The sequence below is a fragment of the Pleurodeles waltl genome, chromosome 3_1 (assembly GCF_031143425.1).
Source record: "Pleurodeles waltl isolate 20211129_DDA chromosome 3_1, aPleWal1.hap1.20221129, whole genome shotgun sequence".
Taxonomy (NCBI): Eukaryota; Metazoa; Chordata; class Amphibia; order Caudata; family Salamandridae; genus Pleurodeles; species Pleurodeles waltl.
The window spans coordinates 1,912,072,384-1,912,098,253 of NC_090440.1; positions in this window are offsets into that span (position 1 = coordinate 1,912,072,384).

Genomic DNA, 25,870 nt, shown 5'->3' on the forward strand with positions numbered 1-25,870 from the left:
TAGCCCTTTGAATCCAGCGTTGATGTAATGCTTTAGTGTTAGGAATGCTTGCTTTGGTAACAGCCTTTAAGGCTGGTACAGGGTAACAACAATAATGTGTTTCCCTTGGGCTAATGGCCTCTCCTTATTGAGATCCATCTATACAGTCATCAGTATCTTTTCTGTGGGTGCAAAACATTGTTCTGCATATAAATACAAGTGAGATTTGTATGCTATGGGTACTGTGTCACCCTCATTGAAAGTGACATAGGTGAATCCAATGACACCAGCAAATATTCTGATGACCAAGTTTGTTTTGTTGTAGCACGTGTGTAAGTGTTTTGCTTCCAGCATGTCTTTCTGAAGTTCTCTGAGACTAAATTTATGCTCTGGGGTCCAACGTTTGCTTGAGAGATCTTGATGAATCAAGTCATAAAGTGGTTTTATGCATTGCGCATAATCAGGTATGTATATTTTGCCAAAATTGAAGAAACCTAGTAATGACTGTAGTTCCTCAATGGTATTTGGTGTTTGGAGTTGTGCGCATTTTCCTAGAAAGTGTGTGGCCAGGCACTTGCCTTCATTTGATAACTAGTATCCCAGGAATAGGACACTGAGGAAAGCAATTTTTGTTTTCTTGAATTTGAATTTGTAGACATGGGCAGAGAATCCAAGAATGATCCAAGCGATCATTGCAAGATGAATGTTGAGGTCATCGTCTGTGAGATAAATATCATCCACATAGGACAATGCCTCGGGATCAATATCATGTAATGTTCAGGTTACGTGGGCTGAAAACAATCCTAGGTTGTCCTTATATCCCTGAAGCAAATGGCAAAAGCGTCGCTGAGAGCCCAATGAGCTAAAAGCGATTGGATCCCGGCTTTCAATCGCTAGATTTTGGCAGAAAAAAACTGGAACTATCCAAGGTCGTTTTGTATTTTTTGCGCACTATTTTGTTAATTAGTGCTGTGCGCATCATGTATTGCATAGGCGTGTGTGTGACTGTTTAAGTGTCTGTAATCTAAGACTTTTCTATATGAATGTTCTGTTTCCATTTCAGAGATTATATCTTCTTTCAGAGGTCTCCGGCTGTGGAGAGTCTCTTCTCTGACTTCTTCTGTCTTTGTTTTGCTTTTATTGGTCCCAGCATTTTTTAGAACCCTCTTGTGCTTGGTTAGTACCTTTCTTAGGGGTGGTACTCTGAATTCGTAGTTTAATTGGTTTGGTCTTCAGACTACCTCGAGCTATACTAGTATAAATTCTGGAGATAATCTTTGGCAGCTTGTGTTCCTGGGTCTGTTGAGGAATCTCCCGGAGCTGTTGGCAAATGGCCAATGCTGATGCTCCCCCCTAAATATTGCTTAAAATAATTGAGGAGACTGTGTTGAAGTTATGCATCAGTTTCATCCCCATGTCCAGGATGCCCCTTGTTCATTTTGAATTTGTTTTAACACTTCCGGAAAATTGATAAGTGTGGGTGTACAATGTGTGGTAGTGTAGATTGCAGCGAAGACTATATCCCAAGTGGCAAGTCCTCTATTGAGGAAGCCATTCCGAATGGCAAGCACATTGAGAGAATTCTATGTTTATCTTGGGGTCCTGTATGGGGAAAAACTGCTTCCAGCTGATTTATTTTTTGTGCTATCCAGAACAGAATCTTTTCACATTCCGTGGGTGCTCTGCCCATTATTGAGTGACCCGTTTCAGGATTAATTCCTATAGCAGCCAATTGATGGACAGCTGGAGCAGCCCTCGCTGGGGCAGTGTTCAAAGTCCACATTACAAACTCTTTTAGTCATCTATATATTGCAATTAGGTCATTATAAAGTATGCATATGTCAGCTACTTGCATAGCCTGCACATTGGGATGTGGTGTGTATATGGCAAACGTGGGCCACATTGGTCCGTCATTAGTTAAAGGACCTAATCTCACAGGTTGTATTACATGTGGAAGGGTGCCACTGAACCAGTTTTGGTGATCTTGATAAGGAAGTGGTATTTCGAAGTGTTGGCAAGTTCGGTATCGCTGTGGTACGTTCACTATTCTGTAGGTGTCAAGTGTATTTGAATTGTCATTGACTTCAGGAAAAGTGATCCAAGAATAAAATGTTTCTCTTTGGTATGTCCCATGAGCTTCCACAAGAAATGTGACTTCTCCACCCTTGTCTGTTAAGCCATTGGCTAGAAAACAACGCGTAAGTGCTTGTCTGAAATCTTCCAGGATGTTTATGGCATTTGCCATGTTAAGGAGAAGATATGAGAGTTGGGAACACCAACGGGGGAAATTAATCCTTTTAAAGAACAACCTACAGTCTAGATAGTTACTCCCTATTCAGCTGAGGGGGATTGTCCCAAAGTCCACTGACATCTCCGTAGAATGGTGCTTAGGGTACCCTAGTGTGTGTGAGACAGAGATACTCAGGAGACTTGTGGCTTAGTGCCTACACTGTTGTTGGTGGTGCCATGTCGTGAGGACTCTCGTATCTCTATGAGACTGCTGGATTAGGGACAGCAGCACCTCTGCCTGTAGGTGACTGAGTCGCTCATACACCAGGTGGCAGCTGTTGGTCCATCCTTCTGGTTCTCTAGCAGCACCTCACCAAAACCCAAACAGTAAAAGTGATTTCTGGCAGCCTAGTGTCTGGACTCTGGAAGACTCTCTCAGAAAAATTGCAGTGCAACAAGCCTTACCCTTTTCTCTTGTTAGCAATAAGTCTCTTACACACACACAGGCGAGAAGAAAGATGCAGGATAGTTGTTAGAAATAGGGTCTTTAATTGGCAGTCGGTTTGCACCATGTCCAAGTAGGGACCCTCACTCTAGTCAGGATAAGGGAGATACCCGCTCAGATAACCCCTGCTCACCCCCTTGGTAGCTTGGCACAAGCAGTCAGGCTTATCTCAGAAGCAATGTGTAAAGCATTTGCACATAACACACAGTAATAAGTGAAAACACTACAAACGGACACCACACCAGTTTTAGAAAAATAGCCAATATTTATCTATATAAACAAGACCGAATATGATAAAAATCCAATATACAGTAAAAAAAATATTAATTCTGCAAGATTTACTCAAAAATACAGTTCTTTGAAGTCGATAGCTCTACCTGGGGCTATCATGGCGTCGTGATCAACAAAACCAATAGTTCAGGCCGGCCGCGGGGTTGCAGGCCTGCTACGGTGTCAGGAAGACCCACAAACAGTACCTTGGATTTGAAGGGCGTCGTGATCCTCGCGGTGAGCTCTGGAGAGCGGCATCGCTGATGTCACAGTGTTGGTTCCAGAGTCGGTGCAGGAGTCGTTGGGCCCTTGAGGTCACACGAGTTGCGGATCGAACTCCAGGCTGATGATTTCAGGTGCACCGGCATGGATGGCGTCGGGGCTGCAAAGCGAAGCGGGACGATGCGATGTGCGGTGTCCACAGGTCACAGGGCAGGCAGCAACTCGGTGATGGCGTCCAGTCGCGTCGGTGAGACTAGGGTTGCGGTGTGAAGCAGGGAGGTGCAACGTGCAGTGTCCACAGGTCACGATGCAGGCAGCGTCGTTGTTGTTGCTGAAGCGCTGTCGTCGGTAGGCCCAAGCCAGCGGTGCGGGACATGACGGTGCTTCGTGACCCTCACGAGCGGTATCCACAGGCCAAGGTGCAGGAAGGATGCCTGGTGACGACACAGGAGTTGATGGTACTGGCGCCGGTTTCAGCAGGAGCGTCGTCTTCGGGGATGCCCAGGCTGCGGTGTGAGCAGGCAATGCCGGAGTGCGGCCCCACAGGTGGCGGTGCGAGCAGCGGCTTGTGAAGTTGTCCGATGACGGTGTCAGGGAGACCAGGGTTGCGGTGTGAAGCGGGGCAATGCGACTCCGTGTGGCATCGACAGGTCTTGGTGCAAGCAAGCAGCATCATTGCCAGCATTGCAATGGTTTCTCCTCTTGAACAGCACAAAACACACAGTTCCCAGTGCTGCAGGTCGAGGAAACTGAAGTCTTTGGTGTCCCTGAGACTTCCAACAGGAGGCAAGCCCTAGTTGAGGCCCTTGGAGAATTCTCTCAAGCAGGACACACAGCAAAGTTCACCCTTTGCACTCTTTTCAGGCAGAAGCAGCAAGTACAGGCCAGTCCAGCAAAGCAACACAGCAAAGGGACAGTACTCCTCCTTCAGTTCTTTTGCTCTTCTCCTGGGCAGAGGTTCCTCTTGGTTCCAGAAAGATTCTAAGGCCCATATTTATACTTTTTGACGCTAAACTGCGCTAACGCAGTTTAGCGTCAAAAAGTTTTGCGCCGTCTAACGCCATTCTGAAGCGCCATGCGGGCGCCGTATTTATGGAATGGCGTTAGACGGCGCAATCAGACCGGCGCTGCCTGGTTTGCGTGGGAAAAAACCACGTAGACCAGACAGCGCCGGCGTAGGGGGAAAATGGCGCATGGGCGTCTTAAAATGGGGCAAGTCAGGTTACGTCGAAAAAATCGTCTTAACCCGACTTGCGCCATTTTTTAACGACGCCCATCCCCCATCAACATGACTCCTATCATTGTAAAGATAGGAGTCATGCCCCCTTGCCCAATGGCCATGCCCAGGGGACTTCTGTCCCCTGGGCATGGTCATTGGGCATAGTGGCATGTAGGGGGGCACAAATCAGGCCCCCCTATGCCACCAAAAAAAAATATAAAAAATAAAAAATTATACTTACCTGAACTTACCTGAATGTCCCTGGGGTGGGTCCCTCCATCCTTGGGGGTCCTCCTGGGGTGGGCAAGGGTGGCAGGGGGGGTCCCTGGGGGCATGGGAGGGCACCTGTGGGCTCATTTTGAGCCCACAGGCCCCTTAACGCCTGCCCTGAGCAGGCGTTAAAAAGTGGCGCAAATGCACCGTTTTTTGCCACGCCAACTCCCGGGCGTCTCTTTTGCCCGGGAGTATAAATACCACGTAAAGGCCTGGGAGTCATTTTTTAGACGGGAACGCCTCCCTTGCATATCATTAACGCAAGGAAGGGGTTCACGCTAAAAAATGACGCACATTCCGGGAACTTTGGCGCTATTCGCCTCTAACGCCATAGTATAAATATGGCGTTAGTTGGCGTTAGTTTTGCGTCGAAATTGCGTCAAAAAAAACGACGCAATTTCGGCGCAAACGGAGTATAAATATGGCCCTAAATGTCTGGGATTTTGGGTCTTCTTCTTATACCCAGTTCTGCCTTTGAAGTTGGCAAACTTCAAAGCAAAGTCTCAAGTGTTTGCAAGATCCTTCCTTGTCCAGGCCAGGCCCCAGACGCACACCAGGGGTCTGAGACTGCATTGTGTGAGGGCAGGCACAGTCCTTACAGGTGTGAACGACCACCCCTCCCTCTTCTATAGCTCAGATGGCTCATCAGGATATGCAGGCTTACCCCCCAGCCCCTTTTGTGCCACTGTCTAGAGAGGTGCAAAACAGCCCAACTGTCAAACTGACCAGACAGACAATCCACAAACAGGCATAGTCACAGAATGGTATAAGCAAGAAAATGCCTACTTTCTAAAAGTGGCATTTTCAAACAGACAATTTAAAAACCAACTTCAATAAAAGATGTATTTTTAAAGTGTGAGTTCAGAGACCCTAAACTCCAAATTTGTATCTGCTCTCAAAGGGAATCTGCACTTTAAGGCTATTTAAAGGCAGCTCAAATGTTAACCTATGAGAGAGATAGGCCTTGCACAATGAAAACCGAATTTGGCACTATTTCACTGTTAGGACATATAAAACACACTAGTATATGTCCTACCTTAAACATACACTGCACCCTGCCCCTGGGGCTATCTAGGGCCTACCTTAAGGGTTCCTGACATGTAGTAGAAGGGAAGGTTTAGGCCTGGCAAGTGGGTACACTTGCCAAGTCGAATTGGCAGTTTCAAACTGCGCACACAGACACTGCAGTGGAAGGTCTGAGCCATGTTTACAGGGCTACTAATGTAGATGGCACAACCAGTGCTGCAGGCCCACTAGTAGCAATTGATTTACAGGCCCTGGGCACCTCTAGTGCACTTTACTAGGGACTTACCAATAAATAAAATATGCCAATCATGGATAAACCTATCAACAGTACACTTTACACAGAGAGCATATGCACTTTATCACTGATTAGCAGTGGTAAAGTGCTCAGAGCCCTAAAGCCAACAAAAACAGGTCAGAAAAAATAGGAGGAAGGAGGCAAAAAGACTGGGGATGACCCTGCAAAAAGGGCCATTTCCAACAGGTTTCAATACATTTATTGAATAAACTGCAATCTACGATAAAATGCCTGAGCTGCAATGATTAGGATAACAAACTCAGGATTGTGAAAAGAAGCAATGTAAATATGAACAACCCCAACAAATTGCAATAAACATAAATGTGCAAATTCTTCCCTAAAGCGTATTCGCTAAAGAGAGCAAGGTGTGATAAACCTAATCTGCCCATACCATGTTCAGGAGAAGCACCCCAACCCCTGTTACCTTAGGACAATGTCGGCCTCCAGTCTTCAAATCCAGCTTTGTAGACAGAAAGGATGAGGTCTGCTGCAAAGTGACGTGCAGTATAGATGGAATATCCTGGGTGGAACCCCCTAAAATGGCCTTGGTCTCACAAGGTGTTTTTATACGGCACATGTTATTGTTCGTGCAGACATCCTGACGTGGCTATGTACCTAAACGCTAGATTGTGTTCACAAAGTTGTATTGGCAATGTTATAACAAATGCCCGACATGTTCACATTCTGATCTTTGCCAACTTAAAGCAAAAGAGCATGATGATAATCTAATACGTACATTACTGATAATCAAGCTTTCATGGAATGGCTACTGATTATGAAATGAAAACATATTGTCTAACAATGCAAGCAGTGCTAAAAGAATATAATTGAATAATAAAAACAGAGCATGTTTATCTAGGTCAAAGAGCACAGGCCTGCAAGCCGAAGATAATCTAAACTCCTGTACCCAGACAAACTAAAATGGACCCACGACACAATAGTGTGGTGCGCGGGGATAGGGTCTGTGTTCATATGTAAGTAAGTGGTGTCACCAGAGGCAGGTATCCCCTCAGTGTCATAAAAGGAGCAGAGCAAAAGGGGATATTGGCCTAATGTTCATATCGCAGGTAGCCCTCCAGCAGTGGTGGGTAACTCACTCAGTATATCTGCATGTCGGCCTTCTCATGATCTCCCCATACATAGGCGTCTGTGTGGCAGATGGAAGGAGGGTCTCCACAGAACACACTCGAAGATTGCCATCCCTCACCTGGGCCTGTAGCTCCAGTTCAGGTTTGTGGCAGGTCCGGGACCAGCAGGCGCCGTCACTTCTGGGTGGGTAGAGTCCAGGGTTCTGTTCTACTCACAGATCAACAGTCTCAGCAGTGCAGCTGGTGCAGGGTGGGCCGCTCTCTCCACACCTCTGGGCCCTTAGGACAGGCGGATGGAGGAGAGCGCATGGGCTAATGCCGTCTCTCCTGGCACCTACCCGCTGGGCATCACGATTTGCAGGATGAGGGTTGTGGACTCCTTTCACTTTAGGCCCTAGGGCTTAGCTGAAAAGTCCTGCCCCCACAGTCCAGGAACCCAATTGAATTCATTGCCTCCAGCTCTGGATGTACGCAAGGGCCTCTGCCCCACAGATTTACCGCTGTTGAAGGGAGAGCCCATCGAGTGTTGTGGGTCGCTCTTCATCTCTGATGTCCTGCCACAATTGCCAGTCAGGGGTCAGAGCAGTTCTGGCTGTGTTCATGTCACGGGGCAATGCCTCTCGGTGTTGCACTTTCCAGAGCCTGCAGGCTGTTCTTAATGAGGCCCTGCAAGTCTGTGTGTGGCGCCCGTCATCTTAGCTAAAGGAAGAGAGAGAGAGAGAGAGGGAGAGATTGAGAGAGAGAGAGAGGGAGAGATTGAGAGAGAGAGAGAGAGAGAGAGAGAAAGAGATTGACAGAGAAAAATTGAGATTGACAAAGAGAGAAAGAGATTGACAGAGAGATAGCAAGAAAGAGAGAGAGAGAGAGAGAGAGAGAAAGAGAGAGCAACAGAATCTGTTCACCAGGACTCCCTGGGACTAGAGGTACTAGTCCCCTGATGATGGCAGCACCATACTGCACTTCCACGACCACTGAAGAACTGTCCATCAGGCCCTGAAGCATGGCCACCTGAAAGTAACTGGTCAGGAGCCTTCAGGGAACTGCATCCTTGACCCTCAATGAGGCTCAACTTTCTGCATCATTCCCCTGATGCTCTGGAAGAAACTTTTTCAAATTGCTGTGCTTACCGGCACAAAATCCTGTTGGTGGTTAGCCAGACTACTAACTACTTTACTCGATGCTCAAGGCCCAAGGATCCATCATCACGTTCAACTAGCCACCCTAGTGACTCCGTTGTCCAATCCTTGCACTCCCTTTCAGCCTTCCTTGGCACACCTGGTAAAGCCAGAGCCCGCTAATCCCGTCCAGCACCAAGGACAGCCAAGAGCACCTCTGCACCCAAGATGCCCAAGTGTTGCTAAGCTGTTCTGCCTGGTAAGTCCTGGTCAGAGGCCAACTACAAGCTTAAGAACCAAAGGGCTTCACTGACCCTGACCTGCAAATCACCTTTTGCTAAGGTGCCCACTCCAAGACCACGAATGCCGCTCACCACCAAGGACAGCCAGCACCTCTCTGAATCCCGGCTCCCCGAGCGAGGTAAAATTGTGCTGACTGTCGAAGCTTGGTCTGTGGGCCCGCAAGATCTTAATCCCAGGTGGGTTCCATGGAACTCACCCCACAAGTGGCCGATTGCATACTGTGTTTTCTTCCATTGACCACAATGATAGAACTTGACAGCTCTGCAAAGTACTGATTTATTTAATACTCTAAATTGATAACTCTGTTTATCCTGTGTGTATCAATTTCGTATTGATGTCTACAATTAAATAAACATGTGCTTTATTTTTATGAATTGGTGTTGGATTTCTCTTGATTCGTGTCAATTACTTATCATCCATGTTGGTGCTGTGAAATGCCTAACACATGTCCCTCTAAGTAGCCTGACTGCTCTTTGCCACTTTACCAGGACTGCGCTCCAATTTGGGTATCATGTTAGTATTACATGGTAAGAAAGTCATACCACATAATACTGCTACCTTGCTATATTGGTGGCAGTGGTGGGATCTAGAACTTGTATTTCGCTTCACCACGTAGACATAACTATATTTTTTGTGCACAAGAACCCCTCAATTATCTTTAGATACAAAAATAAACTTTTTTAGGTTTTTTCAAATCAAGTTTTTACTGGAATTGATAGGGCCCTGTGTTACATTCCTATTTCAACAGTTTACAAAAGTTTCAAAGTATGCAGCAAACACTCAGGCAAGCCCGCCAATGCATGGGGGAAATGGTATCTCAGTGGGCATCCTTTAAAGGGGCCACTTGGGTACATTCTAGGTAATGCATGGCATGAGAATCATGTCCAGGATTAAAAGGCAAGGTGTTTGATACCAAACACCATAAAATTTGGTCGGGTCATTATGGAGCTGGACATCTGGGGTCTGCCTGGGTGCAAGCCCATGTTATCCTATAGACCATCCCTGCCCTGGTACTACAGATACTATTACTAGGGCCTTACAGGGATGGTAAAGTACTTGTCGATTGGGTTATCCAATTTGCAGTTCCTACTTAAGGGAACAGATCTTTGCTCGAAACCAACACAGAGAGTTCAGAGGCAAAAACATCCCTCTTTTTGCAAACCCCCTGTCCTGTATTAATTAAGTGTGTGAATGAACAGATTAGGTTTGTTAAGAAGAGTGGGCAGAGGTTTGCTAGTAATACTTTGTACTGTAAGTGCATCCAGAATTAGTTTGTCAGGGAGTTACTTAACATTGTACTGCGAGACAAAAAAATAATCCATTTAGTGCAGTTCAAACTGTTTTATCTAATCGGTATGTATATATGATGTGCACCAGTAACAGGAGAATATGACATGAAGACTGTGTGTTATAGAGAGACCATTAGAATAATAGTGAGTATGTTCAGGAATAGCATCATAAATCATAAGAGAATCATGGGAGGAGAGTTGTGAAATATCAAACAAGTGACAGGATGTGATTGTGAGGAAGAAAAATGGCCAGAAGAAAGAAGGGGAGGACATGAGAAAGGGAAAAAAAGTGAATGTAAAGAACAGAATCAAACAGAGAATGACAGAAACAAAGCTCTTGCTAATGGAATATAATGGAAGGGAGACAGGGACTAGGAGGAATTAAGAGTGACAGGGAGGTTTGTAAGGGAAGGTGTCCAGAAATTTGTGAGTGAAAGGAAGAAAGCAACAGGAAGGTGGTCAGTGGAGCAAAGGCCAAACTCAAGATTCAAGTATAAGTTTGTTTCTCAGTGAGGAAAGACTTACTATTAAACATAAGAGCCTCAGTTAGGATAATTAAAAGAATATAGAGATACATAATAGAAAAGCCAAGACCCTAGACAATCAAGCCTTCCCACAGCTTTAGCTTTACCCATCAGGACTATCCTTCAGGAAACACAACACTTGCAGATTCAAACATGCAAGAGCAGAGCTATGCTCTAGGTGAAAAGAACTTAACATATTCACACAGCACGGCTATCACTTGGTTTAAACGTATCTTGCAAGCGTTCACTTTAATATAGCAGTGCTATTTCGGAGGTAATACAATTTAGTGGTGTCCCTCACATCACAAAAGTCAAGAGAATGTGACAGTAAATGCCTTATTAAATTCAGAGCACTAACAGTTTAAATCATAGAAAGCTGCACTGGCACATTTATAAATGTGCCTTTTTATAATGTAGAGTTTGACTAAGGAGGTATTTAAATTTATCTAAATGTTAACAGGATCAAGGTGATGTAAAAATGTATAATAGACTTTAGACTGACAGAATATGTTAAAACAATATTGAATTTTGAATGATTATTGATTTAAAATATGTGTGCAAAACAGAGAAAAATGTAGTACTCCGCCATTTCTATTGACACACATTAACAGATTTGCCCACCTTCAAATTGAATATTATATGCATAAAAATCGTATATTATCAATGTTGAAGCTATAAGTTTGTATATGATATTTGTTTTATTATAACTTATTAATTGAATGTAATGTCATGACTTTTTGCATTAGCATAAGTAAGGCCTGCAGAGTTAGCATTTTGTGGTCGTGTTAGAAATGCAGACTTACTTTTTCATAATATAAAGTCTTCTTTCAGATTTCATTCCCATGAGAAGCTTAGTCGTTTGGTAATATACCCCATTATTTAAACATGGAAAAGTTGTATTATATTGGCCATGAAATTGGAACAGTATAGAACATTGACAGACATCGTATACAATTGTTTCAAACCAGCATGGATTCACATGGATGGAACAGCACAAGCTGCGGTTTGGAGACATGTGATTATTATTGGATGATGCCTCTCTAATGTAACGTGGACAGATCCCTCTTGTGAATCAAATTGTTTTAGGAACTATGATATTGCATTGTAATTTGGACTTTGATCAATTCAGAGTCAGACTCAGATTAATTCGGGTCCAGACGAGAGAAGATGCCCTAGATGCCTTTCAACCTCAACTTTTGCTGAAGAAGAATCTTTGTAAGATGAACCCCTGGATAGGTATATTCCTATGCACCATTCCCAGTGTCCTTTGAGATATCCAATTGAGACTTAGAGATTTCCCCCTCTTTTTATTCATTTTCGTTCACTTTGGAACCTGGCTGTTTCAATGTTTTTTAAAATTCTTTTTGTCCCTTTTTGTTTTCATCCACGTGTTCCTCCCCATGCATTCTAATCCCTGATACGCCATGGCAGGGTTGCCCCTTCAAAAATGAAAACTAACTGAACTACTTATTGAATTTGATTGATGTATGCCCAGAATGAGCCACACTTATTACCTCTGCTTCATTTGATTTTGTTATTGTTTTGTATTTTTGTAATTGAATGTTTTGCTTTGTTAATGTTAGTTTGACTAAACTTCTTTTGTTGCCTTGGGCAACCCTTGATGATAATCTATATCTATAATTTCATATTGAGAATAACCTACACGACTTTACTACTGACATAATAATAAAAATCTTAATTCTATTTTTGACTGGAGTTTTCCTTGTATTTACAAATGGGTCATACTGTTCAAAATGATTGCAATGTAATTGAAATATATTTTAATTGTTTTACCACTCTCTATTGCTGGGTCAAAAGGTCCATCAAACTCCTTCATCGCTGATTCCTGTAAAGGATGAAAATGCTCTTGCAGATCTCCTAGCAGACGAGTGGTTTTGTTCCACTAGAGGGAAGAACCTTTGCTTGTATAGTGTTAGGGAGTTAGTATTGACCCATGTGATTGCCCAGTCCAAATATTGCCCACCTCGTATTGTGTCCCATGGTCCGTTCCGAAAATTGATGAAGTTCCAGCGTTGAGCCTAAAAGTGATGAATGGGTGAGTATAAATAGGGTTTTGCGCTTGCAATGCTTTGGCTTAACCCCTTCGCTGCCAGGCCTTTTCCCCTCCTGTGGCGAGCCTTTTTTTTGGCTCTTTGGGGCAGTTCATGCTTAGGCCCTCATAACATTTTCTCCACATAAGCTACCCATGCCAAATTTGCGTCCTTTTTTTCCAACATCCTAGGGATTCTAGAGGAACCCTTTTTTTTGGGGTTCCCCTGAAGGAGACCAAGAAATTAGCCAAAATACAGCGAAAATGTAATCTTTTTAAAAAATATGGCAAAAAAGGGCTGCAGAAGAAGGCTTGTGTTTTTTCCCCTGAAAATGGCATCAACAAAGGGTTTGCGGTGCTAAAATCACCATCTTCCCAGCTTTCAGGAACAGGCAGACTTGAATCACAAAACCCAATTTCTCAACACAATTTTGGCATTTTATTGGGACATACCCCATTTTTACTATTATTTGTGCTTTCAGCCTCCTTCCAGTTAGTGACAGAAATGGGTGTGAAACCAATGCTGGATCCCAGAAACCTAAACATTTCTGAAAAGTAGACAAGATTCGGAAGGGGTCATTTGTGTAGATCCTACAAAGGTTTCCTACAGAAAATAACAGCTGAAATAAAAAAATATTGAAATTGAGGTAAAAAAACAGCCATTTTTCTCCACGTTTTACTCTGTAACTTTTTCCTGCAATGTCAGATTTTCAAAAGCAATATACCGTTATGTCTGCTGGACTCTTCTGGTTGTGCGGATATATAAGGCTTGTAGGTTCATCAAGAACTCTAGGTACCCAGAGCCAATAAGGGAGTGGCACCTTGCAACAGGTTTTCATTGTATACCGGGCACACAGCAATTAATTTGGTGAAATATAAAACGTGAGAAATAGGTATCAAGAAAACCTTTGTATTTCCAAAATGGGCACAAGATAAGGTGTTGAGAAGCAGTGGGTATTTGCACATCTCTGAATTCCGGGGTGCCCATGCTAGCATGTGAATTACAGGGCATTTCTCAAATAGATGTCTTTTTTACACACTGTCTTACATTTGGAAGGAAAAAATTTAGAGAAAGATAAAGGGCAATGTAGGAAGTTGGCTCTGTATGCACTATTTCAAAGTAAGGAATAGTATGCACAGAGTCCAAGGGTTCCCCTTAGAGGTAAGATAGTGGCAAAAAGAGATAATACTAATGCTCTATTTTGTGGTAGTGTGGTCGAGCAGTAGGCTTATCAAAGGAGTAGTGTTAAGCATTTGTTGTACATACACACAGGCAATAAATGAGGAACACACACTCAGAGACAAATCCAGCCAATAGGTTTTGTTATAGAAAAATATATTTTCTTAGTTTATTTTAAGAACCACAGGTTCAAATTCTACATGTAATATCTCATTTGAAAGGTATTGCAGGTAAGTACTCTAGGAACTTTGAATCATTACATTAGCATGTATACTTTTTACATAGAACACAATAAGCTGTTTTAAAAGTGGACACAGTGCAATTTTCACAGTTCCTGGGGGAGGTAAGTTTTTGTTAGTTTTGTCAGGTAAGTAAATCCCTTACAAGTCTCAGGTTTGGGTCCAAGGTAGCCCACCGTTGGGGGTTCAGAGCAACCCCAAAGTTACCACACCAGCAGCTCAGGGCCGGTCAGGTGCAGAGGTCAAAGAGGTGCCCAAAACGCATAGGCTTCAATGGAGAGAAGGGGGTGCCCCGGTTCCGGTCTGCCAGCAGGTAAGTACCCGCGTCTTCGGAGGGCAGACCAGGGGGGTTTTGTAGGGCACCGGGGGGGACACAAGTCCACACAAAAAGTACACCCTCAGCGGCACTGGGGCGGCCGGGTGCAGTGTAGACACAAGCGTCGGGTTTTCAATGGAAATCAATGAGAGATCAAGGGATCTCTTCAGCGTTGCGGGCTCCTCGGGGTAGCCACCACCTGGGCAAGGGAGAGGGCCTCCTGGGGGTCACTCCTGCACAGGAGTTCCGTTCCTTTAGGTGCTGGGGGCTGCGGGTGCAGGGTCTTTTCCAGCCGTCGGGAAATGGAGTTCAGGCAGTCGCGGTCAGGGGGAGCCTCGGGATTCCCTCCGCAGGCGTCGCTGTGGGGGCTCAGGGGGGACAACTTTGGTTACTCACGGTCTCGGAGTCGCCGGAGGGTCCTCCCTGAGGTGTTGGTTCTCCACCAGTCGAGTCGGGGTCGCCGGGTGCAGTGTTCCAAGTCTCACGCTTCTTGCGGGGAGTTGCAGGGGTCTTTAAGTCTGCTCCTTGAAACAAAGTTGCAGTTCTTTTGGAGCAGGGCCGCTGTCCTCGGGAGTTCCTTGTTTTGCTTGAAGCAGGGCAGTCCTCTGAGGATTCAGAGGTCGCTGGTCCTTTGGAAAGCGTCGCTGGAGCAGGGTTCTTTGGAAGGCAGGAGACAGGCCGGTAGGACTGGGGCCAAAGCAGTTGGTGTCTTCTGTTCTTCCTCTGCAGGGGTTTTTCAGCTCAGCAGTCTTCTTCTTCTTGTAGGTTTCAGGAATCTAAATTCTTAGGTTCAGGGAAGCCCTTAAATACTAAATTTAAGGGCGTGTTTAGGTCTGGGGGGTTAGTAGCCAATGGCTACTAGCCCTGAGGGTGGGTACACCCTCTTTGTGCCTCCTCCCAAGGGGAGGGGTTCACATTCCTATCCCTATTGGGGGAATCCTCCTACAAGATGGAGGATTTCTAAAAGTCAGAGTCACCTCAGCTCAGGACACCTTAGGGGCTGTCCTGACTGGCCAGTGACTCCTCCTTGTAATTCTCATTATTTCTCCTGGACTTGCCGCCAAAAGTGGGGGCTGTGTCCAGGGGGCGGGCATCTCCACTAGCTGGAGTGCCCTGGGGCATTGTAACACGAAGCTAGAGCCTTTGAAGCTCACTGCTAGGTGTTACAGTTCCTGCAGGGGGGAGGTGTGAAGCACCTCCACCCAGAGCAGGCTTTGTTTCTGTCCTCAGAGAGCACAAAGGCTCTCACCGCATGAGGTCAGACACTCGTCTCTCAGCAGCAGGCTGGCACAGACCAGTCAGTCCTGCACTGAACAATTGGGTAAAATACAGGGGGTATCTCTAAGATGCCCTCTGTGTGCATTTTTTAATAAATCCAACACTGGCATCAGTGTGGGTTTATTATTCTGAGAAGTTTGATACCAAACTTCCCAGTATTCAGTGTAGCCATTATGGAGCTGTGGAGTTCGTTTTTGACAGACTCCCAGACCATATACTCTTATGGCTACCCTGCACTTACAATGTCTAAGGTTTTGCTTAGACACTGTAGGGGCATAGTGCTCATGCACTGGTGCCCTCACCTATGGTATAGTGCACCCTGCCTTAGGGCTGTAAGGCCTACTAGAGGGGTGACTTATCTATACTGCATAGGCAGTGTGAGGTTGGCATGGCACCCTGAGGGGAGTGCCATGTCGACTTACTCGTTTTGTTCTCATCAGCACACATAAGCTGGCAAGCAGTGTGTCTGTGCTGAGTGAGGGGTCCCCAGGGTGGCATAAGATATGCTGCAGCCCTTAGAGACCTTCCCTGGCATCAGGGCCCTTGGTAACAGGGGTACCAGTTACAAGGGACTTACCTGGATGCCAGGGTGTGCCAATTGTGGAATCAAAAGTACATTTTAGGTGAAAGAACACTGGTGCTGGGGCCTGGTTAGCAGGGTCCCAGCACACTTCTCAGTCAAGTCAGCATCAGTATCAGGCAAAAAGTGGGGGGTAACTGCAACAGGGAGCCATTTCTTTACAGGCAATAACACTTGCTTTGCTATTCTGTGCTCCCCCAAGTCTCTCGATAAAAATGGTACCTCACTTGCGTGGGTAGGCCTAATGCTCGCGACAGGAAACGCAACATGGACACATCACATTTTTACACTGAAATCTGATGTCTTTCTTGCAAAGTGCCTAGCTGTGGATTTTGGCCTCTATTACAGCCGGCACCTAGGAAAACCTACCAAACCTGTGTATTTTTGAAAACTAGACACCTAGGGGAATCCAAGATGAGGTGACTTGTGGGGCTCTCACCAGGTTCTGTTACCCAGAATCCTTTGCAAACTTCAAAATTTGGCCAAAAAAACACTTTTTCCTCACATTTTGGTGACAGAAAGTTCTGGAATCTGAGAGGAGCCACAAATTTCCTTCCACCCAGCATTTCCCCAAGTCTCCCGATAAAAGTGGTACCTCACTTGTGTAGGTGGGCCAAGTGTTTGTGACAAGGAAGAGCCAAAAACATGTCGAAATTGAGGGGGAAGCAAAGCGGGTCCAAAAGGGCAGTTTGAAAAAAAAACATTTTTAGGCTGACAAGTGCAGCAGAATTTTTATCAGTATAGATGCGACAATGCTGGGTGGTAGGAATTTTGTGGATTCCTGCAGATTCCGGAAGGTTCCATCACAAAAATGTGGGAAAAATTTGTGATTTCCAGCAAAGTTGGAGGTTTGCAGGGCATTGTGGGTAAGAAAATGGTGCGGGGTGCCTGTGAAGCACACCACCCTGGAATCACCCAGATGTTTAGTTTTCAGATGTGTCTAGGTCTCGTGGATTTTTCTACATGGAAGAGTCCCAAAGTCCATAAAGTGCAGCCTTCACCATTCCTAATGGGATGATTTTGAGAGTTAGCCAAGCTCTTATGGCCCAAATGTAAAACGAAAACCCAAAATAATCAAAAGTCCTCTTGCTTGCCGTGGGATAAGATGTTTTAGTGTGCGGGGGAGAACTGAAAGACTGTTACCCCCTTCAGTTGGGGTGGGGGCATAACCAGGCCCATACTGGTTGGTAGCCATCACCCCACTATTTTTTTTTTTTTATTCCCTGGCATCTAGTAGACTTTCTGCCCCTCCAGGGTGTGGATTGGGGTAATTGTCCCATTGGGCAGAACAACTCTGTCCCCAGTTATTTGGGGGTGGGGGTATGGCCATACCCCCACCCATTTATTTTGAAAGAAAATCTTCCCTGGTCTCTGGTGGGCTTTCTGCCCCCCTTCGGGGCAGATGGGCCTTCCAAAAATAAGCCAATCTGCCCCCAAGATATGGCCAACAGTAATGTGCCCCCATGGGGAGCGACCCTTGCCCAAGGGGCTGGCCCCCCAAACAAAACACACACATACACACACACCAATCCCTGGTGCCAAAGTGGTTTCTGCCCCCACGGGGGCAGATCGGCCTAAAAGAAATAGGCCGATCTGCCCCCAAGGAGAGGAGAAATGGCCTAAAATAAATTCCCCTCCAGGGGAGCGACCCTTGCCTAAGAGGTCGCTCCCCTTGCGTTAAATTGGCGCAAAAAAAAAAAAAACAGGTGCCTAGTGGTTTCTGCCCCCCTTGGTGGCAGATCGGCCTAATAAAAATAGGCTGATCTACCCTCAAGGGGGGCAGAAATGGCCTAAAATAAATCCCCCCCCCAGGGGAACGACCCTTGCCTAAGGGGTCGCTCCCCTTGCGTGAAATTGACGCAAAAAAATAAAGATCCCTGGTGTCTAGTGGTTTCTGCCCCCCTTGGGGGCAGATTGGCATAGCAAAAATCAGCCGATCTGACCCCAACGGGGCAGAAATGGCCTAAATACAATTTGCCCCCCCCCCCCAGTGGAGCGACCCTTGCCTAAGGGGTCGCTCCCCATCTGTAAAACAAAAAAGAAAATCCCTGGTGCCTTGTGGTTTCTGCCCCACTTGGGGGCAGATTGGCCTCATAAAATAGCCCAAGGGGGGGCAGAAATGGCCTAAATATAATTTCCCCCCAGGGGAGCGACCCTTGCGTAAGTGGTCGCTCCCCTTGCGTGAAATTTGCATTAAAAGAAAACTCCCTGGTGTCTAGTGTTGGCCTCATAAAAATAGGCCAATCTACCCCCAAGGGGGGCAGAAATGGCCTAAATATAATTTGCCCCCAGGGGAGCGACCCTTGCCCAAGGGGTTGCTCCCCTTATGCCAATTTCCTAAATGAAAATAATCCCTGGTGTCTAGTGGACATTTTAGCATCCGGATCGCTTCACGATCCAGCTGCTAAAATGCTCTGAGAGACTTCAAAGGGAAGGAAATTCATTTCCTTCCCTTTGAAGCCTCTCAGGGCCCCCATCACATGATCGGAAGAGAAATGCAAAAGCATTTCTCTTCCGATCGCGCTGGAAGCTGAGCTTCCAGCGTGATGGGAGGGGGACTCTGTGAGGTCAGCGCGCGATCGCGCGCTGACGTCACAAGGGAGGTGGGGGGGCTCGGGGGTGGAAGGGGAAGGGCTTCCCCTTCCATCCCTGCCTTTGGGGGGTGGGAGGGAAGCCAACAGAGGGAGCGTCTGAGCTCTGTGCCCAGGACGTAATGGTTACGTCCTGGGCACAGAAGTGGTTAAAGATTGTGGTGAAGTGTGATGTTGTGAAGTGTTTTGCGGAGTTGTCATATTTGAAGTGATTGTGGCGCTGATTGCAAAAAAAAAAAATCAGTGGTTGATGTTGTTGATGGGTCCATCATGGTCCAAGATCCCGGGATAATGCACAAGTGTCACTAGGTTAATTTATTGTCTGCAGTGAGGTACTTGTCATGAGGTTTTCGCTGACAGTGCCAATAGCTTCCTTGAGTGAAAGTGAGTTGTGGTTGGTATTAAGTGAATCCTGAAGGCCTAAGGAGGATCTTGAGAATTGCTGGTCAAGTTTCACTCTTTGTGTAATTGTGAAAGTTACAGTCGGAAAGTATATGCCCATATAGCTTTTAAGCAATTGAACTTCTATCTGTAGTGTGCAGACAGGTTTTTGTTTTTTGCTTCCAATATTTTTGCTTTAGAAGTGTGTGAGTTTTGTATGAGAGACTTCCGTCGCTTAGACCTCAGCTGCTGAGAGAAGTGAGTGTGATGTAATTTTGTGCCGCACTGGTATTGGTCGGTTAGAGTGAAGCTATGCTGGTATTGGTAGACAGTATCACATTGCTATTGGTTAAGAACAGCTTGCTAAAAGGATTGTGGAATAGAAAGTTACTTCCTGATTTGATCAAAGTTATTACGATTAACTAAATTTGAGCAAAAATGAAATGCTTCAAGGCATTTCAAAGTGCACGAAGAGGAGATGTATTTATACCAGTTAGAGAGGGTATAGATTTCCCACCCGAAGGAACCCCAGCTTATCATACGGCATTGTAAAAAGGAGTTGGTATAAGATGACTGAGAATGAAGGCGCACTAGCCTTTCCTCATTATGGAACTTTTAATTTGATTTTAGATCATTTGGGTAATATATGAATCTAAACCTCCCCCAAAACCTGCACAATTCGAAGCCCTTAGTATCTGGGAACAGATAACAAAGGCAGAACAGATGGCAGAAGATGAGAACAAAAAGGCAGTAACATATGAAAGTGATTTGGAAGAGGAATTCATAAATCAGCTTTGGATAACTCATCCGCCTCCTTATCATTCAGTTCAGACAGGAACGAGAAGTGAAGCAGTACAAAGTGCAACCCCAAATGTGCTGACTGCTCCAGTTGAACAAACCCTGTATCAGATAGTTCCAGATACATCTGTAAATTCAGTGGCCCAAGTGCCCGTGGTTTATTCACCAGTCCGACTGTTAATACAGTTCAGTTTGAATCAGGTCCAGTTGTGAATCAAGTTGTACCAAGCCCGGTCATGAATCAAGTTGTGCCAAGTCCTAGTGTGAGTTGAACTGTGCAGACACCTAGGGGCATATTTATGAGCCCGTAGCGCTACCTTGTGCCCAATGAGGCTGAAATACCTGTGTCATATTCTCAGAGTGGCGCAATGCATGCATTGCACCACTCAGTAACCCGTTGCGCTACATTTTGACTGCATTAGGCATAATGTAGGCAAAGAGAGCATTCTCCCAATGGGGGTAGGGGGAGAAGGGGGTTGAAAAAATGGCACAAGAAAATCTATGAAATTTCCTTGCACAATTTTTTTCAGCACTTTAATGAATTACGGTTCACGTGCAAAGATGTTACCCAACATGCAGGACAGGTTTATGAGAGATTAGCTGAAGTGGCTGAGACATATGATGTGGATTTAGAGAAATCAAGACCACTAAAGAGAAGTTACATATTTGAGTTCAGCACTAAAGACATCATTAACATGAGATTGCCTGGAATGAGATTGCACATTAAGGAACTGATTACTTAACTATGGACATGGAAAGCATTAGATAAGTGGGAAGACTGATGGGCAAATAAAAGAGATAAGAAGAAAACTAAGCAAAATCCCGTCTTCTTCGGGAGCAAGCCAAGCCGAAGACTGTGAAAATGATACCTATGAGAGAAACACCAGGTGGAGGTGATGTACACGTTCTTTGGAGTAGGAGTGACATATTGTCCATCACAAATGATTACCCAAGATTGGGAGAGAAGCCAGTTGAGTGGTACAAGCATACAGAGAGATTTGTGAAACTTTCAAAATGCCTGTGGGAAGATCTGAATACCTTGTTTGACATTGTGGTTCCGGCTGATTTGGGGACTGAACATAAAAGGAGTGTTGATTGTCATGATTGTGAACCTCAGAGAAATCCAGTTACAGGTGCGCCGCCTGAAGAAGTATTGAAAAAGTATTAAAAGGTGATTGAATTGTTTATAAAAACAAAGTGCCACAGGAAGATATTGACTGACAGAAAATTGACGGACATCACAGGAAATAAAAGAGTCAATTCATGCATATTATGAGAGACTGTTACAAGCTTTCAAACAGCATAGCGGTACAGAGAACACAGAGCCAAAAGATATAGGTAATTTTGTGTTTAGGTTTGTGCAAGGATTGAAACCAGACATTAGCGAAATGATTCGGCAGCACCTAATCTGTTGGCACAACAAACCCATAGACAAGATCTTGCGGTATGCAAGATATAGCAGTGATAAAATTGAATTGACACAGAAAAAGTTGAAGAAAAAGATGATGGTGATGCAAATGAAGGCTGCACAGAAAATGAATCAGAACCACAGACGATGGTGAATACAAGTGGGACGCACGGTGTGCAACAGCATGTGAACAATGTGGTTCAACCTAGAGGCAGAGAAGGTGGAATTCAGATGGATCAGAGTGGAAATGTTGTTGACATTCAGGCCTTGAAGAACAAGAATCCTTGTCATGCATGTGGAAATTATGAAGATGGGTGAAGTGAGTGTCCCTATAATAATGTGAATAATTTGGTGCAGAATGTTGGTGTTGCTCAGACTCAAGACAGTAAGCAAGTTCAAATGCAGAGAGTTCAAAGACCCAGAGTACAAAATGTGAATGTCTCCTCAGGACAGCAGAAACCGTACTGCAGATGCTGGTGCCACAAGCCCCTATGGCACAGTAACAACAGATGATTGTCCTTCAGCAACAGTTGAATTAGGTCCAAATGCAAAAATGAGTCAGGTAGCATCACAATTCCTCTTAATCGATTTAAGTAAGGATGAGCTTTCAGATGTCCTCCAGCTAGATACTTCTCAAAATGAGGACTCCATGTTGGCTGCATCCTTAGAAGTAGATCAAAGTGGTTCCTATGTAAATGTCAATGTTACTGGACACAATGTATCATTCCTGGTCGACATTGGAGCTACATGTTCCACTGTCCGAGCCATAAAAATGCCAAACTTGTCCCTCTCAGGAAGAACAATTTTGGTTGTAGGAGTAGCAAATAGGCAGTTAACAAATCCTGTAACAGAACATGTCCTGGTAACAATAGGTTCATTTGAAGATGAGCACCAGTTTGTGGTCTGTGATTCAAGTCCTGTAAACTTGTTAGGACATGATTTGTTGTGTAAGCTAAATTGTTCCATTAGCTGCTGGTAGAAATGGGGTCCCTAGTTGGGATTCAGCTTACACCCTGTCCAAGTAGGGACCCATACTCTAGTCAGGGTAAGGGAGTCACACACCTAAGATAACCCCTGCCTACTCTCTTGGTAGCTCGGCACAAGCAGTCAGCCTTATCTCAGAGGCAATGTGTAATGTATTTTTACACACACACAGTAACACAGTGATAAAACCACAAAAGTACTTAACACCAGTTTAGTAAAATAGCCAATATTTATCTGAGTAAAACAAGACCAAAATGACAAAACTCCAACATACACAAATAAAGTTATCAATTTTTAAAGGTTTACAAGAGTCTTAATCCTGAAAAATCAGTGGTTTTATCCTTACAACACACAGTACACCTTGGATGCGTCAAATACAAAGATGATGCGGGCCACAAAGGAGGTGATGTGTTGAAAAAGCAAGCAATGTGCCGATTATTTTTATGCTGGACAGGCGAGGCGTGGATTATTTTCCTGGCCGGTTGGTGATGCGTGGATTATTTTCACGCTCAACTAGCGATGCGTCGTCTCCTTACTGTGGTGCAGTGTCGATGAAGAAAAATTATGCCCAGGGATGATGCATGGAAAATCCAGACACACCACAACAATGGATCCCCGCTGAAACAGGTGATGCATTAATTTTGCCACCACAAGACAGGCGCTGGGTGGATTTTCTCCGCCGCGCTGCAGGCGCTGCATCAATTTATTTTCTGCCGCAACAGCCTCGGTTTGTGAATTTTCACTGAGGTTACCAACTTCCACTTCTAAGGGCCCAGGGACTGGATTTAGCACCACTTAGTAAGTCAGGACTCTTAACAGAAGAGCCTAGGCACTGGCAGATGAAGTCTTTGATGTCCCGGAGGCTTCACTACAGGAGGCAAGCTCAGTACAAGCCCTTGAAAAACCAAAACCATGAAAAGCAGGATGTAGAAAGCAAAGTCCAGTCCTTTTACTCCCAGGACAGAAGCAGCAAGCAGCAGGCCAGCACAGCAAAGCAACAGGAAGAGTGGCAGTTCCTCCTACAGCATCCAGCTCTTCTTCCGAGAAGAATGTCCTCAGTCCAGAAGTGTTCTGAAGTTGTGGGGTCAGCAGTCCAGTACTTATACTCATTTCTGCTTTTGAAGTAGGCAAACTTCAAAAGAAAGCCTTTGTAGTACATAAGGCCCTGCCACTCACTGTCCTGGCCTCAGATATACTCTGGGTGGTTGAAGACTGCTTTGTGTAAGGACAGGCACAGCCCTTGTCAGGTGCAAGTGTCCTCCCTCCACTCTAGCCCAGGAAGACTCATCAGGATATGAAGGACACAACACACCTCAGCTCCCTTTGTATGACAGTCTAGAGTGAATTCACAAACAGTCCAACTGTCAGTCTGACCCAGGCGTGTATTGCAAAACCAGGCAGAGGCACAGAATGGTTAAGCTAGAAAATGCCCACTTTCTAAAAGTGGCATTTTCACACTTGCAATCTAAAAAACAACTTTACCAAAACCTGTATTTTTAAACTTTGAGTTTAGAGACCCCAAACTCCAGATCTCCATCTGCTCCCAATGGGAACTGCGCTTAAAAGATACCTCAAGGCAATCCCAATGTTACCCTATGGGAGAGATAGGCCTTGCAATAGCGAAAACTGAATTTAGCAGTATTCACCATCAGGACACATAAAACACACTAGTACATGGCATACCTTTTAAATACACTGCACCCTACCCACAGGTCTTCCTTGAGCTTACCCTAGGGGTGACGTACGTTTAAAGGGAAGGTTTGGGACTGGCAAATGGGTACACTTGCCAGGTCAATCAATCAATGAGGAATTTGTAAAGCGCACAACTCACCCGTGAGGGTCTCAAGGTGCTGGGGTGGAAAAAGGACGGAGTGGAGGTGCTGCTACTGCTCGAACAGCCAGGTCTTGAGAAGTTTCATGAAGGAAAGGAGGTCTTTGGTCTGGTGCAAGTGGGTGGGAAGAGTGTTGCTGCAAGGTGCGAGAATGATCTACTGCCGGTTGTAGTTCTGCGGACGCGTGGGACGGTTGCGAGGGCGAGGTCCGCGGAGTGGAGATGTCGGGTCGGGGTGTAGAAGTAGAGCCATCTGTTGAGGTATTCTGGTCCGTTGTGCGTTGCTTTGTGAGCGTGGGTGAGGAGTTTGAATGTGATTCCCTTGTTGACTGGGAACCAGTGCAGGTTTCTCAGGTGGTCTGTGATGTGGCAGTGGAGGGGGATATCCAGGATGAGGCGTACAGAGGTGTTCTGGATGCGTTGCAGCCTCCTCTGGAGTTTGGCCATGGTTCCTGCATAGAGGGCATTGATGAAGTCCAGTTTGCTGCTTACGAGGGCTTGGGTGTCTGTTCTTCTGGTTTCAGTGGGTATCCATTTGTAGATCTTTCGGAGCATGCGGAGAGTGTTGAAGCAGGAGGAGGAGATAGCGTTGACTTGCTGGGTCCTGGATAATGAGGAGTCCAAGATGAATCCTAGGTTGCGTGCATGGTCGGTGGGAGTCGGAGTGGCTCCGAGAGTGGCAGGCCACCAGGAGTCATCCCATGCGGAGGGGGTGGAGCCGAAGATGAGGACTTCGTCTTGTCGGAATTCAGTTTAAGGCAGCTGCTCTTCACCAATTCGGCGATGGCCTTCATACTTTCGTGGAGGTTGGTCTTGGCGGAGTCCTTGGCGAGGGAGAGGATCAGCTGTGTGTCGTCAGCGTATGAGATGATGTTGAGGTTGTGGGATCGCCGATGTTAGCGAGAGGGGCCATGTAGACATTGAAGAGGGTTGGGCTGAGGGACAAACCCTGGGGTACGCAGCAGATGATTCCGGTGGCCTCTGAGCAGAATGGGGGGAGGCGGACTCTGGGTTCTGCCGGTGAGATAGGAGGTGACCCAGTCCAGGGCTCTGTCGTAGCTTCCTGCATTGCTGAGGCATGAGCGTAGGGTGTGGTGGCAGACGGTGTCAAACACAGCCGAGAGATCCAGGAGGATGAGGGCCGCGGTTTCGCCGTTGTCCGGTATGGTTCTGGTGTCGTTGGTGGTGGCGAAGAGGGCAGTTTAGGTACTGTGGTTGCTGCAGAATCCTCGAGGAAGCAGGTTAGTTGTCTGTTGACAGCCTTCTCAATTACTTTTGTTGGGAAGGGGAGCAGGGAGATAGGCCGGAAGTTCTTGAGGTCCTTTGGGTCCGCCTTGGGTTTTTTGAGGAGGGGGTTGATCTTGGTGTGTTTCCAGCTCTCCGGGAAGGTGGCAGACTCGAAGGAGCTGTTGATGATCTTCCGTAGTTGGGGTGCGATGATGGCACTTGCTTTGTTGAGGATGTGGTGAGGGCAGGGGTCAGATGGAGAGTCGGAGTGGATGGTGTTCATGATTTTGATGATGTCATTGTCGTTGACGGGGGTCCAGGAGAGCAGGAGGTTGGTCGGAAGTGAATCTATGGTGTTGATGGTTGCCGGGGAGAGGGGTCTGGGTGCTGAAGCTGTTGTGGATGTCTGCAATCTAGCGTTAGAAGTAGGAGGCTAGGGAGTCACACAGATCTTGGGATGGCGGGATGGCGTTGGAGCTGGAGCTGGGATTGGAGAGTTCCTTCACAACATTTAAGAGCTCCTTGTGGCTGTGTGCGTTGTTGTTGATTCGGTCTTTGAAGGCGGTTCCCTTGGCGACTCGGATGAGTTGGTGGTGCCTGCGAATGGCGTTTTTGAAGGCTGTGTGGTTGTACAGAGTCTGATCTTGGTGCCACTTTCTTTCGAGCCTTC